Genomic DNA, 15,730 nt, shown 5'->3' on the forward strand with positions numbered 1-15,730 from the left:
TTTAAGAACTCCAGACGTTGTAATCCTTCAATAAGAGTTGAAGTTCTTCTTCGTCTTCGCCTATGGATATAGGTTTGAAATTGAACCATGTAAATTATTGTTTGTTTTGTTTCCATTTTCTTATTCTTTTCACCTTATTATTATTCTTTGTCGGGTTTTTTCACAATAATATAATTTATGATTATTTTTAATTTTAATAATATATAAATTATACATTTATCATATCATGTTAACACATACACTAAAATAAAAATAAGTTTAGTATACACTATTAACTTGATATCTAATGGCTTAAATTTTTGGAAAATCGATGGCTTAATAAAAGTACTAAACATGTGTGTATATTGTGCACTTTTTCACTCTATTGTAACTTTCTTTAGTGACAATTATATTCGATATAAATGTTATTATTAATTTTACATAATTTATATTATATGCAACTTAATTGCTCTTTCACACAAATGGCACAAAACAACAAATTAATACTTTGTTTATTCTCAAGTCATTAAAATTGATCTCAACTCCATCAAAGCATCTCTGGCTATTGAGGTATAAACATGTTAGAATTAAAATAAAGATAAGTTTGATATACATTATTAAGTGGGTGTTTGGTAAACCAATTTAATACAAGTATCTCAAATTTTATTTTTGAATCAATTGGAAAGTTATTGATAGTTTTCTGATGGAAGACATTCTTGTATGTAAGTTTCTTATTATTATAAAAGAAATATCCTATTATGGGATCTTATTTTCTTTTAGGAAAATGTTTCTTTGACAATTATACACTTAGTTTCCTATGACTATGTTTGGTTCTCATAAAATTTGAAAAAAAAAAATAGAAGGAAAAAAAAAATACAAAAAAAAAAAAAAATTGAAGGAAAATAAAAAGTGAAGAAAAATAAAAAAATAGATTAAAAGTCGATAAATTATTTTTATTTGCTACTTCAAACTTATTTTACTTATTTTTACTCATCAATATAAAGATTAAATAATTTAAAAATACATAAATTTTTAACAAATTTTAATTATATTTGATTTTCTTTAATATTTTTCATAGGATAACCGAACATGAAAAAAAATCATTTTTTTTTCTTTTCTTAATGTTTTCCAAGAACCAAACATAACCTATATGAATCTTCCTTTGTAATTAAGAAAAAATATAGGAAGAGATTTTGACCAAAATATAAGACTTAATGTTTAATGAGTCAATTTTCCTAATTTATCCAAGATCAAAGAAATTCTTAAGACATGAGATATATATATGTATATATTTAAGAAAATCTTTTTTTAAAAATTTTTTTTTTTGTAAATAACCCACAACATCACATGTAACTTTTGTGCATTGAAAAAGCATGTGGGGCATGCATTTCAAAGCATGAATGATAGTCCCCATTTGTGGTCTATGCCTACACCTTTTGGCCTTAAAATCTTGAAACCTTGGATTACATAGGAGGTCTTGGTACTTTATGCCTAACATGGAGAGTAGTCGTTTGAGAGAGCTGTCAAGGCCTTTTTGAGACATTAAAATAAGGCATACCATTAAGAGTGAAAATGAAGAGTTGTAGGCTCCATCCCCCAAAGGAATCCATATGTTAAGGCCAGCAAAGCAATGAACTACACAACACCCTGTCTAGATTCTCTGTCCTTTCCTAAAGTGGGATTTCATTCCTCTCTTTGCCTTTCTCTCTATTCTTTTCAATTTACCCATTACCCCCTTGTATCTCATTTGCCCCCCTCCTTTACTACTTCTTCTTCAATTCTATTCTACATTCATTGCTTTAATATATTCATTTTTTTTTATTTATCATTTTCATGTTATATTATTATTTTTTTAATTGAAATTTTATTTTCGTAAAAGATTTTATTCTACAAATTATTATGATTTTTGAATTATTTTCTTTTTATTATTTTTAAAGTAATCTATTGATGGGAGTTAGGGGATGTTTGACAAAACTTAATATTTATTACTTAATAACTTAAGTTGACTTTAAGTTAAATTATGCTTCAATTATTGACTTAAAACTTATTACTTAATTTTTATTTTAAGCATTAAAGTTATTTAATAAAACTAATTTAAAATTTATTTTAAATTATCAAATTAACATTTTTTTCTCATAAATTATAAAAAGGGTGATCGAGATTGAGTAACAATGAAGGTAAAAAGATAAAATAAAAATATAATTTAAAAATAAGTTAATTATTTTTATTTTTTAGTTAAAATTATTTTTTACTTTAAGTTATAAGTTATTTTATCAAATATGCTTAATTTATTTAATAATTTAGATTAAATTATTAAGTTGATTTACTAAATATCTATTTAGTGATATTTATTAAATTATTTATTTAAAATGATAATTACACCTATTTTTTGAAAATAATAATATGAACGAGTAGAGAAATAGCTCACAACTTAAATTATTAAAAGAAAATGATTATGTGAAGTAGAAGGAAACTCTAAAAGGGGAAAATAATTTTTTTTAAAAAGAAAAAAGAAAAAAAAAAAAAAGGGTTGGCTGTTTCCAGGCAGACACATCACACAACCCATGTGACGAGGCCTATGGGGGCCAATAGTACCACCCGCAGGTGATGCACTGGCGGCTCTTTTTCCACCTTGCTTTTTGGACTGTCAGTTGGAATGGCTGTGACGCTGATCCTATTATTAGTTAGCAAACGACACATGGGTGGTGACAAACAATAAAATAAAATAAATAATAAACAAAAAAAAAAAAAAGAAGAAGACAAAGGAAACTAATTTTAAATTAGTTTTATGGGTCCATTGTCCCCTCAATTTAATTTGGATTTATCCAAATATTCTAAAAAAAATATTTATTTATTTATTTAAATAATATTAATATATATGATTAAGAATAGGTTATGATTAAAAAAAAGGTTTCTAATCTTTCTAATATTTAAATAATAAGAAATTTTAAATATAAAAAAATTAAAAATAATTCTTAAAATTATTATAAATGGTTACTCTTATTTTCAATTTCTAAATGAAGTAAAGTGGAAAGAAATCATAAGGGAGAGATTTCAACATTTTCTTATATTCTTTGTTTATTGTTTATAATCATTTAATATCATTATCGTTATAATCATTATCATTCAACTAAATTTAAATTACATAGCTTATAAAAATAAATAACTTATAAAAATTATTCTTATATTTTTATCAAAATTTAAAAAAACAGTAAAAAAATCAAATGAAAATTGTATTTTAAAGTCTTAATTTCATTTATTAAAATTATTTTAAAGGCAAATTCACTAAAATATACTTTATTTTAATTGATATTTTACTAGTTTTTAAAATAATTTAAAATATTTTTATAAATATTATTTTACATAAAATATTTTTTATTTTAAAAATAATACAAATATTAAGAGATGTTGGATAAAACTTAATATTTATTACTTAATGAATTAAATTGACTTTAAGTTAAATTATATTTAAATTATTAATTTAAAACTTATTACTTAAATTTTTATTTTATTAATTAAGAATGTTTGATAAAATTGATTTAAAATTTATTCTAAATCATCAAATTAACATATTTTTTTTCTCATAAATTATAATTAGAACAAATAAAATCAAGTAATAATAAAAGTTATGAAATAGGAAAAAAAATTGTGAAGGTAATTAAGATAAATATGGATAAAAAGGTAAAATAAAGATATGGACTTAAAAATAAATTAATTATTTTTATTTAAAATTATTTTTAACTTTAAATCATATTATTAAATTATTTTATCAAACATATTTAATGACTTAAATTATGTTATTAAGTCATTTTAAATTATTAAATTGATTTATTACTTATATCTTAATATTTAATATTTATTTAAAATAAATAAATATGACATCACCAAATAGAACTCGTGTTGAAACTTGAAATCATATGTAATATTATTATCCACGTATATGGATTATTAAATATTTAGATATAATTTAAATGTGACATTTGTAATTTCCAAAAAAAAAAAAAACCAATATTTATTTATTTACTTAAATTTTAAAATCAAAGAAATATATGACAAAAGCTGCTGTCGATGCGCGCTCATTATAACCAGAAGCTTCCACACTGTACTAAAAAAGGAAAAAAAAGAAAAAAAAGAAAAAAGAAAAGGAAAAGCGGAAAAAGGGAAGAAAACAAACTAAATAATTGCGAGAGTATTTATTTTTAGTTTAGCTTTTCCTTTTTTTCCTTCTCTCTTCCTCTCTTCTTCTCCTTGGTTTCAGTTTCTGGTTGAGTCGGTTGGTTTTTCATTTTGCTCTCTCATTCTCTCTCCGTGTCTCCTAGATGCAAATGTTGAAGCTGTTTAAGATTTATCAGCTCTTCTTCAATTTCCTCTACGTCTTCTCTGTCTTCCTCACTGTCTTCACAGGTACGCTCTTTTTTTTTTTTTTTTTTGAGTTTTTGGATGATTTGGAGGCGCCGTTTGGTTGCGGTAGAGGCAGGAGGAAAAGGGAGGGGAAAAAGTAGAGTAGGTGTGTCTATCTCAGTATTGATTTTGCTGGTAATTTTTTTTTTTTTTTTAGAGTTCTTGTTGTGATGATTGGAGGCGCCGTTTGGTTGCGGAGAAAGCGGGGGAAGCGGGAGGAAAAAGGTTATCTGTTGTGTGTCCGGTTGAGGGAGGGAATTGGTGGTGTGAATTAGCTGAGTTGAGATCGGCGAGTGATGTGATCTTTCTCCGGTTGTCTGGTTGCGGAGAAAATGGAGGAAAATGGAAGGGAGAGGAAAAGGAGTTCAAGGTTTTGAGTGTTCAATTTGTATTTATTGTTAAGATAAAGTGGGGATTTACTGAGGAGTATTGCTAGTGATTTTTTCTTCTTTCTTCTTTTTTGAGTGATTGGAGGCGCGGTTTGGTCGGAGAAAATGGAGTAAAAGAGAGGAAAAAAAGTAGACACCTTTGGGTCGTCTATTGTTGAGTAAGGGGAATTGGTTGTGTAAATTAGCTAAGTTGAGATCGGCAAGTTACGTAATTGTTGCCTGTTGTTTGGTTTCCGAGAAAATGGAGGAAAATGAAAGTAAAGAAAGGAAAAATTTAGTAAGGAATATTTAATTTTTAAATTAGCTGAATTGAGATCTGTTTCGTTGCTGATAGAATGGCGAAAAACACAAAGAAAGAGAGGAAAAGTGTAAGCACTTTTTTATTTTTTTATTTTTTATTTTGTTTTCCAAGAAATGAGAGTGAAAAATTCTATCCAAGTGAGAGAATTTGTTATAATTAGGATCTGTTTGGGTTCCGGCAAAGTGGAGGAAAAGAGTGCACACTCCTTTGTTTCTTGTGTCATTCTTGTTTGTGGAAAGCAAATGTGGGATTTGAGTTGCTGCTAGTTAAATTGATTGCATAAATGAGCTAGTTGAGTCCTGTTTGGTTGCTGAGAAAAAGCAGGCAAAGTTACACTTCTGATTGTGTTGTGTTTTTCCTCTTGTTATTTGTTTGTACTTAACACAAATTGAATGTGAGACTTTCAGCTTTGTTCTTTTTCCTTCCGTTTGGTTGCTGACAAAGCAGAGAAAGGAAAAGGAAAGAGTAGATTATTTTGATTGGTCTATTGTTTTTCAGTTTTATTGAGGAAATTGCTGGTGTAAATTAGCAAGTTCTTTGTTAAGAAAAGTGTGGACAACAAAAGAAATGGGAGGAAAAGACTGTCTATTCTAGAATCTTGTTTGTTTTTTATTTCACAAAAAATTAGTGTGAAGATTCAAATTGACTGTCTAAATTAATTGAGATGGGATCTGGGAATTGTTTTCTTTGTTTGTTCTTCTTGCTGTTTGGTCTCAGTGGAAAAGAAATGAAAAGGAAAGAAAAGATGCTTACGAGTATCATATATTCCCTTAAGTTTTATTTTGTTGTTTTCTTTAAAGAAAACCGAAAGTTTCAATTCCAGTAAGCTAAATTGGTTGCTTATGTTTTTGTTCTTTTGCCCACTGTTTCTTTGCTGAGATATCCAAAGAAAGGAAAAACCAAACAAAATTTGGAATTTTGTGATTTGGCGTGTTTGGATTTTTTTTTGTTTATTTATTTAATTTTAGGCTTTTGATTTCCCAGAATATGAAAAACTCACCTCAAGTAAGTGAAACAATGGAGGGAAAGTATTTGATTTTTGAAGTTCCAAACAGTGCGAAACTATTTAAAATTTTGTATTTTTCCTAGGGAAACAAATGAAAGCGTGGAACCTTTAAATGCGTGGTCTCAGATTATTCTTAATTAATTGGTAAATTAGTTTCAAAAATGCGATTTTTATTGCCTTTTAGGTAGATTTGAATCTCTCTATGTACTTTCCTTTTTCCCAAGTTGGTACTAACTGTGTGTTCGTATTGCTCTTCATATCAGTTTTCAAAGTAAGCCTGATATAGCTATTTCATTCTTCTGAATGCATTTTGATTTTTTGAACAATAAGGTTGCTTGTTGATCATATCCATTTTCCAGAGAGATAATTGGATATCAGTTTTTATAAACACAGTACAAAAGTGTTTGCTTAATGATTCCATTATTTCAGGTTTTCATAGCCCAAGTGCCTGTATTTGCTTTATTTCATCTATCTTTTCATTACACGTTCTCTGAGTTCGATGTTTCTGACTCTGAATTTTCAGTTTCTTAAGGATGAGCAGCAATATGAATGTGCTTTCTGATGTTTCTGCAATGTACCATAATGAAACTCAATTGATTTTCCTAAGTTTTCTAATGATCTCTCATGGCAACTGCTAGAGTGTTAATGCCATTCTTTTGCATGACTGAGTTTCCAATATTCTATCTAGATATGACATGCCTTTCTCTCCAAAGGTTTTGCATATCTGTAATGCAAACTTATTATCGCAAACCCATCAAAGGCCAATCCTGAGAATATCCATCTTCACTGTCATGAGATGGTTTCAAATGCTTTTGAAAACCATGTATATTGAGTAAAATTTTATGTCTTTGCAACCTAGATATGTGTGTATAACCTAGTATAATTTTTGTTATATTATAGGCATTGAGATCTTTTTTTTTTTTTTTTTGAGAAGGTTCTGCAGTTCTTTAATTTTTACAACTTTGAATTTGAACTTAGTGTGTGGCTGATAAACTAGATGAGATCTGAGATCTTTTTGCATATTATTAGTGTTCAGAAATGTATCTCAGCTGACACGCCATTCTGCAATTGTAGTCTTTTTTTGTTCTACCTAGTGGCTTGCTTGTGTATAATTTTTGTTATATTATAGGCATTGAGATCTTGTTTTTTGAGAAGGTTCTGCAGTTCTCTGATTTTTACAGTTTTGAATTTGAACTTAGTGTGTGGCTGGTAAACTAGATGGGATCTTTTTGTGTATTATTAGTGTTCAGAAATGTACCTCAACTGACATGCCATTCTGCAATTATAGTCCTTTTTTGTTCTATCTAGTGGTCTGCTTCTCTGGAACTTATTGTGGTATTTTTGCTCTCAGTCTTGTCTCTGATCTTTGTTTCTCTCCATGCTATGCATGGTAATGTATTTACCATTGACATAAATTATCTAGTTACTCAATACTTTCTTTTATTGAACTTTAAGGTTGTTACCTAACTAACTTCGAGATTTTTGCTTTGCAGAGTAGCATATGTTATGGATATCCATTTTGAAGCTATCATATTAGGCATTACTTATTTTGATCATTAATATCAGAAGTAGTTCTGCCTCTTCTGTCAGTAAGTGTAAGTTATCGTTCACAGTACCATTGGAAGATCCTTTGATTTTCTGGTATCATCCTTTTTTAACATGCTAGATGTTCTTTGCCCAACAATTTGTGACCATTCATTTTTGTCTACTGCACTAGTCAGTTTTCCCATTTAAAATTAATTTTGCATACTGTTGTTTCTATCATAAGATCAACCTACAGATTGCAAGATTCTGTGCTTAAAACGTATGTTTCAAAACTTTTTAATTTCTGATGCCCACATCCTGCCCCCAACACACACACACACACACGCACGCACGCACAGGCACAAAAAAAAAATTTGTTGGATTGTTTTATCAATTTTTGGCATAATGGTTGTATCTTTGGCAGTGGTGGCGCTAGGATTTTGCTTCACATCTGGCAACTTTCTTTCATTTTGAATCCTTAGTAGGCTTTATGAAAAGAATTAGTAAGCAAAGTGGGGAGTTTAGATGAAGAATTAGCAGAAAAGGATAATTGTAAGTCAGTTTGCAATTTAAATTTTTCACCAATGGGAAACTCTTAACTAACAGACTTTGAGAAGTTCCTTCGAAAAATCTAGTCTGAACCCTAGGCATATCGTTTTTCATCCTCTAATTGAAAACAAAGCATAATACCTGAAGTCTTTTCTAAGATTAGATTTTCATTGTACAATTATTGCTCAGAAGCACAGCAGCAAACATCTTGTTTGATAAATGTGTTCATTTGTTGACCAGTAATCCTTTTCTGCAATCTTATCCATTTATCTTTCAATCTTGTTTCTAACTTTCTACCCTTATTTTCCTTCATATTTTTCATGAAACATACAATATCATTAGCTTGGATTTCATTTTTCATTTCTCTCTTATTTTCTTTTTCATGCTTTTAGGTTGTTATCTAACCTTAAAGTTTTGCTGCTTGCAGAGTATCATATGATATGGATATCCATTTCAAACATGTTGCTTTATTTGAATATCAATATCAGAATTAAATCTGCCACTTTTATCAATAAATGTATGTTAAAACTCTACTTTAAATCGAAATGATGTTTTGATTTCCTCGTACTGCCTTTCTTTTACCTGGCTTTTATTCCTTGCATGTCGCCAATTATTTTTCATTCACCTCATTTTTCCTTGGTGCTACAGCCTTCCCTACAAATTGGGTTTTATTTTAATCCTTAGTTCTATTTTTATTTTATTTTATTTTATTTTTACTTAATTAGATCCCCATCCTTGAGAAAAATTCTTTAGGTGTGAAGAACTGTTGCCATAGAAGGTGGAGCTTTGGCAATGGTGGGATAACGTCTTTCCCAATTTGGCAAAGCCTAAGATGTGATTGTACTGAGTGGGAGGGTTGAATGATAATTGTCTTTACTTCAAAATTAGGGGATTGAATAATCATTTAATCAGGCTAGATGGTTATTCAGTAATAAGTCTGTTTCTGATTTGAGTACTTTCCCTCTCATTAGGCTAGAAAAAAGATGAGAGATTCTGTATGGCTGTCATTCTATTGGTAGAAAAAAATTATCCTTACATCAACAACTAAAATCCACTCATAATACTTTGTGTTGCATCTAACTGCTCTGCTTAAGAAGGATTTTCCGGAAAGTGGCTGAGTGAGTGTTTCTCAGGTCATGGGTCTTTATCTTTTGATTATGTCTATGGATAGCATTGGGACATGTCTTTCCCTTTCAATGCTAAGTGCGTGTTTATAGCTTGGTACACAATTACAGACAATCAATAAAGGAGGTTCAGACCATGCCTGAGTAGCTGCATTATCAAAGAATTGTTTTCCACCATCCAACAATCTCTGATTTTTCTTTTATATTTTTTCTTGGTCAGATCCAAAAACCTCTGTAACATGATAGTTTGGTGCTACAAAAAACTGTATAGTATGTTGACCCAAGTTAAACATGTGCTCCTAAACCACAAATAGCTTTGCAGTCATTCTAGGCAGGATAGTCGAGGTAGAAATAAAAATTTCAGAAGGGAAATTTTCATCTCTTTTGAACACATCTGGTTCTTGAAAAGGGATATGAACGAGAATTTCCTGTTTGCCAAATATGTGACAAGCCCCTGCCATATTTCTTTTGGTTGCTATCACAGCTAAAACCAAGCACATCAGATTGAAGATGTACCTCTTATCTTTTTCAGAAGTGAACCTATCAACCCTTTGTGTATGGTTTTTATTATGATAGTGATAATAAGACCACATTCTATGAGTTGTTGGTCTCTCTGATTGTCATAGCAGTGATCATGTGATGATGGGGAAATGTACTGTTTCACCAATTCTGGGTGCTAATAATCTCCTTTGAAGAGCTTACCTTGTGTAATTTGAAGATTTTTTTGCAGGTCATCAGTGTGAGAGAATGACCTTTTACCATTTTTTTGCTTAAGAGATAAGGCCTGCTTTTTTGTATTTATTGAATCTACTGGTTGCATCAAAGGTGTATGCATGGTTTCCATGTTGTTTGCCAAAACAAATTGCTATTGGCGAATATGCTATGATGCACAAATTAGAGAGATATTTCATAGAAATATGAAAAATAAAAATGTAATTAAACTATTAATTGGAGCAATGCAACAAGAAAAATGTGTACTTCATTACATATGATATAGTTTATAAGGTCAAAAACTTGAGGACATGTGCTATGAGTATATGTGCTATTGAATTGGTCTATTGTACTTTTTCTTTAAAAGTAAATAGGTCTTGATTTCAGCAAATGGCTCTTGCAAAGGCTGTAGATTGGTATGAGCTTATAGAAGGTGTAAGCACACCTTTTATGATTGCAGAAGAAAGGCTTGATTAGGAGAGAGGATCAAGATGTGCAATATTTTGACAGGAAGATTTCCTGTGTAACTGTGTCATGAAAGAGCCACCAAATTAGTGGTGTGGGTGTTCATGGCAGCTATGTCCAGTACCTCACCCTCAAAGATTCTTCTACTAAAGGATAGCTATCTAGCACAGCTGTGCATGCGTGTGTGTTTTGAGTCCATCTCTTTAGCAAACATTTGTCAGTGGCATAAAAGAACTTGGTCTAGAGATCATAAACTCGTCTACTGTTATAAACAAAGCCTTATTGGGTAAGTCGATTTGGATGTTTATAGGGGAGAAAGATTTGCTTTGAAGGAAAGTCATTGTGGAAAAATTAAGGAAATTGGATGTATTGTGTGTTTTGGTGATATTGGTGACTTTCTACACCATAGTGTGTTTAGAAACTGGTCATAATTGGATCCATTTGAGGGGTTTTTCCTTGTCCTTCTATGAAGGATGGGTGAAGAACTAATAGTTTCTATTTATTATGAAATAAATAGTTTATGAAGCTATTAACAAAAAAAAAAGCCACTAGTTTAAATAAACCTCCAAGTAACATGTTTTTATTTTTATTTCTCAATGTTCTCATTGTAATTGTTTGTAACAAGAGAATGAAAATTTTTACTACATTAGGTAATTTGCTAAAAAGTTCAAATTTCTTGAAACTCATAATCGATCACTCTTCATTGTCTCCACATAACTATCTTCTTCTCTTCCAATGTATCCAAAACATGTTCATGCGTCTTGGCCAGTCTTTAAGATCAAATCCTCATTGCGTTGCATTTTGTTATCCTCCACTTCAGTTTGCATTTTTTGAATGGCCTTGGATATGCTAGCGATTGACATATGGGGAGTGATTGCCTGGGTTTCTTAACCTAGTATCTTGCATCTTTCGGTCATGAAAAGGAGTGAATCTCCAATTCCTACCTCTTCTACCTTTAAAGTGGAACAAGATCATTAAGAATGCTTCTTGCAGAAGGCGGGTCCGGTTGGTTGCTATTTGTTAATTTGCACTTGAGAAGCTTGGAACCCTCTTGAATTCCTTGAACTCATGCTATGACCTACTCTAAGACTCTAAGAGAAGCAACATCTCGATAATGAAAAAGGTCCACTATTTCACTGAAGTGAATGAGCATATTTATATGGTCCTCTCTTGCTGGGTGGGCACTTGAGATCACTATGCTGAGTTGCTTTCATCGAAAAATTTGAGAGACTCATAGGCTTCACTTGAACCTCAGTAATGTCGAAGTTTTTGCCTAAATGACTAATGTCAACCTACTTTGAGACGACTTTGATAATCGATCCCTTATCCAATTTTAGGAGGCTTTAATGATCGTTGCCTAATCATTTCTAAGAAGGTCACCAATTCCCATTTGACAAAGGCTACATAAAGAAAATTCATCAAAATGGAGCTTTGGGGGGACATGTTACTCATGTTTCACCTAAAAAGTAATGATTTGTATTAAAGGTATTATATCCATTAATAAATGCATAATCAAATCCTTTTTTTTCCCCAAAAAAATTATTTTAGTAAGAGACTTACACTATTATGAAAGAAGATGGTCCGACTCTTTTGTCATGACCTGTTATGGGAGGTGGGTGGATTCTGGCAAAAAAGCAGCTCAACGCTAGGATGCATGGAGATTGTTCTTGGTAAGAAAGGATGGTGGGACTAAGGCATTGTATAAAAAATAAGCCATTGGTCCTTCTTGCTAAAAAAGGATACTATAATGAATGCACAATGCCAAAAAATAAAAACATAAATCAAAAAGAAATATTATTGGTGCTTTTTACTGAAAAAGGATAGTAGAACAAAGGCATAATACATAAAGAATTCCCTAAGATACTTACAAAAATTGATTCCTCCTCTCCTAAAGGGGAAAAAGAGGCTTAGAGCTCCATGAAGGTATAATTGTTTGTTTCTCTTTTTTAATCTAATAATACGTTTCCCATTTAATATAAGAATGTAAACTTCATTTACTTCTTATATATTTTGCCTTAACATCACTTGGACTCCCTCTTTCTTAGAAGCTCTGCTTACATCGCCTATCAGATGTCAATGGGCGGGTTTGGAGCAGGTAACTCAATCCTAAAGTCTTACTTTATCATACCTTATCCTTGGACTAAACTTGCTACAAGGTGGGGATGAGATTTAGCTAGTTGGAGCAAGACAAGGTGGGTATATTCCTACATACCATTCCTCAATTTGAATTATGTAACAACCACATATCATGCGTCATAAAGTATATATATATAAATAATTTACATTAAGATTCAAAATTTTCATTGATGACAACTTATCACTTTCATTGAATCATGGTTGTGATTCTAGTGGAATGGTGAGTGGGGTAGAGCAAGCCACAACAAAGAAGGAAGATGCATTGTGGTTGTGTTGGATCGAAAAGAAAGGCGCCTTTTAGTTGTGTTAGAGATAGAAGAAGCGACACTTGCTTGTGTTGGAGTGGTGGGTGTAGGAGGGTGCTATTGCAGAATGATAATGGGGGGTGGATCAAGGGGGATGGTGGATTAGAAGATATAAATGAGTGATTGAGGAGTTAGGGTAATAGTAGTAATGGGGAGTACAAATATGATGGCAAACTTGTAAATGAGTAAAAACTTGAGGGCAGAGTTGTGAGTTGCATCTATTCAGGACGAAGCATAACAAAACCCTATCTTGACTAGAACCAATCCCATGTTTTAAAATTTTTCCTATATTTGGCCTTACCTTGTAGTTGTGCCACCCAAATCCACCTTATTAAGGGTGCGTTATGGTGAGTTACCTAAAGAAACCCGTCTCATTGATATCCTTACCCCTTATGATAGATGCCATTAAGAGGAAGTTACTATCATAATTTTTGAGTGAAGCAATGCATTTCACTCAAAAGGAGTTTTATCTTAATCTAACCAAATATCTTAGTTTTGTGATGATCGGACTCTTCAACTTTATCCAATGTACCCGAGTCGACATGACATGACAAGGGTGTGGGTGTAAGATTCTTGTTTGACACTCTTATTTTGCTTCAAATATTAACTATTTTGATTTCGTTTTTTTTTTAAATAGAGATAAAAGAGAAAAAAATAGTTTTTTTTTTAAAATTTATTTATTCTTTATTTTATTTATTAAGCATGTGTTATTTTTGCTTCTAATTGATTTTTTTTTTCTTTTAAGATGTTATATCCAAGTATCACTTAGGAACCCTTTTCAATTGAGTCTTTTATATCCTAGAATTTGAGATGTGAAGAAGAGTGCATCTAGACACATGCTCGCACATGACACCTATAACTAGACCCATGTAACATAACATCTAGCTTAAAGCTTCTTTGCTAAAAGAGAGAAGCAAAGTTTGAGAGAGAAAAATTTTGATTGTTGGCTTGTAAAATGCACCTATTTTATTTTGCTTTGTTGTTGTTCTTATGTTGGTTAGCATCCAATTACAAGAATTAAAGAATGAGCAAGCATGATAAATTCACATATAAGAAAGTACCATTGTCAATTTGTCATTACCTTGAAGCTTCCTTTCTCTAACTTCTTTTTCTAGGTGGATATTATAGAGAGGTACAATTGGAAAACAAAAAGGGCATATCAAGGGATGTGGTGAGGAGATGATGATGGGTTAGCGATAGAGTTGGTAGCAAGTGAAAGCGGTGCCTTAGCCTCTGCCCCCTTTCTTTAAAAAATGAGAATCAGATAATGGCTAAGGCAAAGATTGAATCCTTGACCAAAGGTATAGAGCAACACAAGGTCACCACTAGGCTAAACTCAATTTTTGTGGTTCGTTTGTGCCCTCACCGAAATAAATCTCTATAATGAATTCTTGATTGTCTTTGGATATGGGTTTTTAGAGGGGAGTTTAATTGTGTGGATTTTGGTGGTGTTAGGCCATGAAAAAGGTGATATAATTGATATAGAAGTGAATGTGTTAAGAGGTTGGAAAAGATGATGAAAAATTTGAAATAATTAGGGGCAATGATGGTTTAGTGGTTAATCAATTATGTCAATGAACATAGATTAGATAATGATGGGGATGAGCTTGTGGAAGTTGTAATTGGTGACAATAGTTGCATTGACAATCAACCATTTTAACCTCCCTTAGGTGCATTTACTCTTTTCTATTCCAAAAATGTTTTTGCCCTTGTACTTTGTGTGTTGTTTCTCTCATAAAGTGAGAAAAATAGAAAGATCTCTGTGATGAGCAATTAGGAAGATAAAGTAGGCTATTTTTGACATTTTACAAATCTAATGAAAAATGTTTACAATTTAGTAAGGGTTTTTTGCTGGAGGGGGTGGGAGGGATTGGGGAAAAAGAAAAAGCTTACAAGAGTATAAAAAGAGGGAAATAAGCCATCATTGTAGAAAGCCTTTGGCTTCCTTTCCTTGGGGGAAAAGATCCGGAGGGCATGAGATCCCAACAAAATCAACAATAGAAGAGATTTCTTTCGTGGACAACCTATTGGCTTGCTGATTAGTTGAGTTAGGGTTTCACAAGTAAGAGCAACCTTACTCCCTTGCCAAGATCTAGAGCCCGCTGCATCTAATGAGTTTCTTGGTGGCCCTTCTTAGTCACTAGTCAGCCAAGACAAATTGTTGCTGAGTCCTTCTCCATTATTAGATTGGTGACGCTCTATCCTCTCGTGACTTTGAGACCATCAAGCAAAGGAAACATCTGGCCACCATTATGACTCATTTTTTTTTATTTTATGAATTGCTTGTTTTGTGCATGCTAGGGTTTGACATGTGGTTATCATCCTCAATATTTGAGGCTCAAGCTTATGGTTGGTTGTGCGCACACACCACTTGATGTTCCCATCCTCTATCTTGATGTAGTTGACTAGTTTCACCACCTCAAGAGGTCTGTGGAGCTCATATTTTTACTGTTGAACCTTATATCTGATCCTTCACATAGCAATGTGGTACGCTCCAAAATTTCTTGCTCATGCAATTTAGAATTGATGGTCCATAGAAACAAAATGACGGATTCCTGATAGCTTAATCCATCTCATGATGGTATTCTCTAGTAGCACCATATTAAGGTTGAACTACATTTAACACATTACTATCAAATCTTATCCGTGTTTTCCTGCAATGATTAAGTCACACTTTGGTTTTAGTTCAATCCTTCTGTTCCCCAGGAGTGGCAAGATTTTCTGATGCCACTCAAGATTGAAGTCTTGTTGGAGCATATTGCATGTGGCCTTGGCAAAGCATTTCAATACATGCATGCAATTACTGCACATCTTGTTTTGTCAATGTGCCTTCTGTTTTG

General features: G+C 31.7%; 1 protein-coding gene across 5 annotated transcripts in view; it reads left to right on the forward strand.

Moving 5' to 3' along the window:
- Positions 1–4,093: 4,093 nt before the first annotated feature.
- Positions 4,094–15,730, forward strand: part of LOC100249130 (TOM1-like protein 5) — a 34,295-nt gene continuing 22,658 nt past the window's right edge. The window contains exons 1-3 of one of the 5 annotated variants that reach the window (XM_010654699.3): positions 4,094–4,383; positions 7,570–7,671; positions 8,577–8,666. The gene's annotated coding sequence lies outside the window, so the exon portion shown is untranslated. Of the gene's footprint in view, positions 4,384–7,427; positions 7,467–7,569; positions 7,672–8,576; positions 8,667–15,730 lie in introns of all 5 variants that reach the window. The other 4 variants (XM_059738776.1, XM_059738775.1, XM_010654698.3 and 1 more) reach the window with 4 other exon arrangements.

The sequence above is a fragment of the Vitis vinifera genome, chromosome 7 (genome assembly GCF_030704535.1).
Source record: "Vitis vinifera cultivar Pinot Noir 40024 chromosome 7, ASM3070453v1".
NCBI lineage: Eukaryota > Viridiplantae > Streptophyta > Magnoliopsida > Vitales > Vitaceae > Vitis > Vitis vinifera.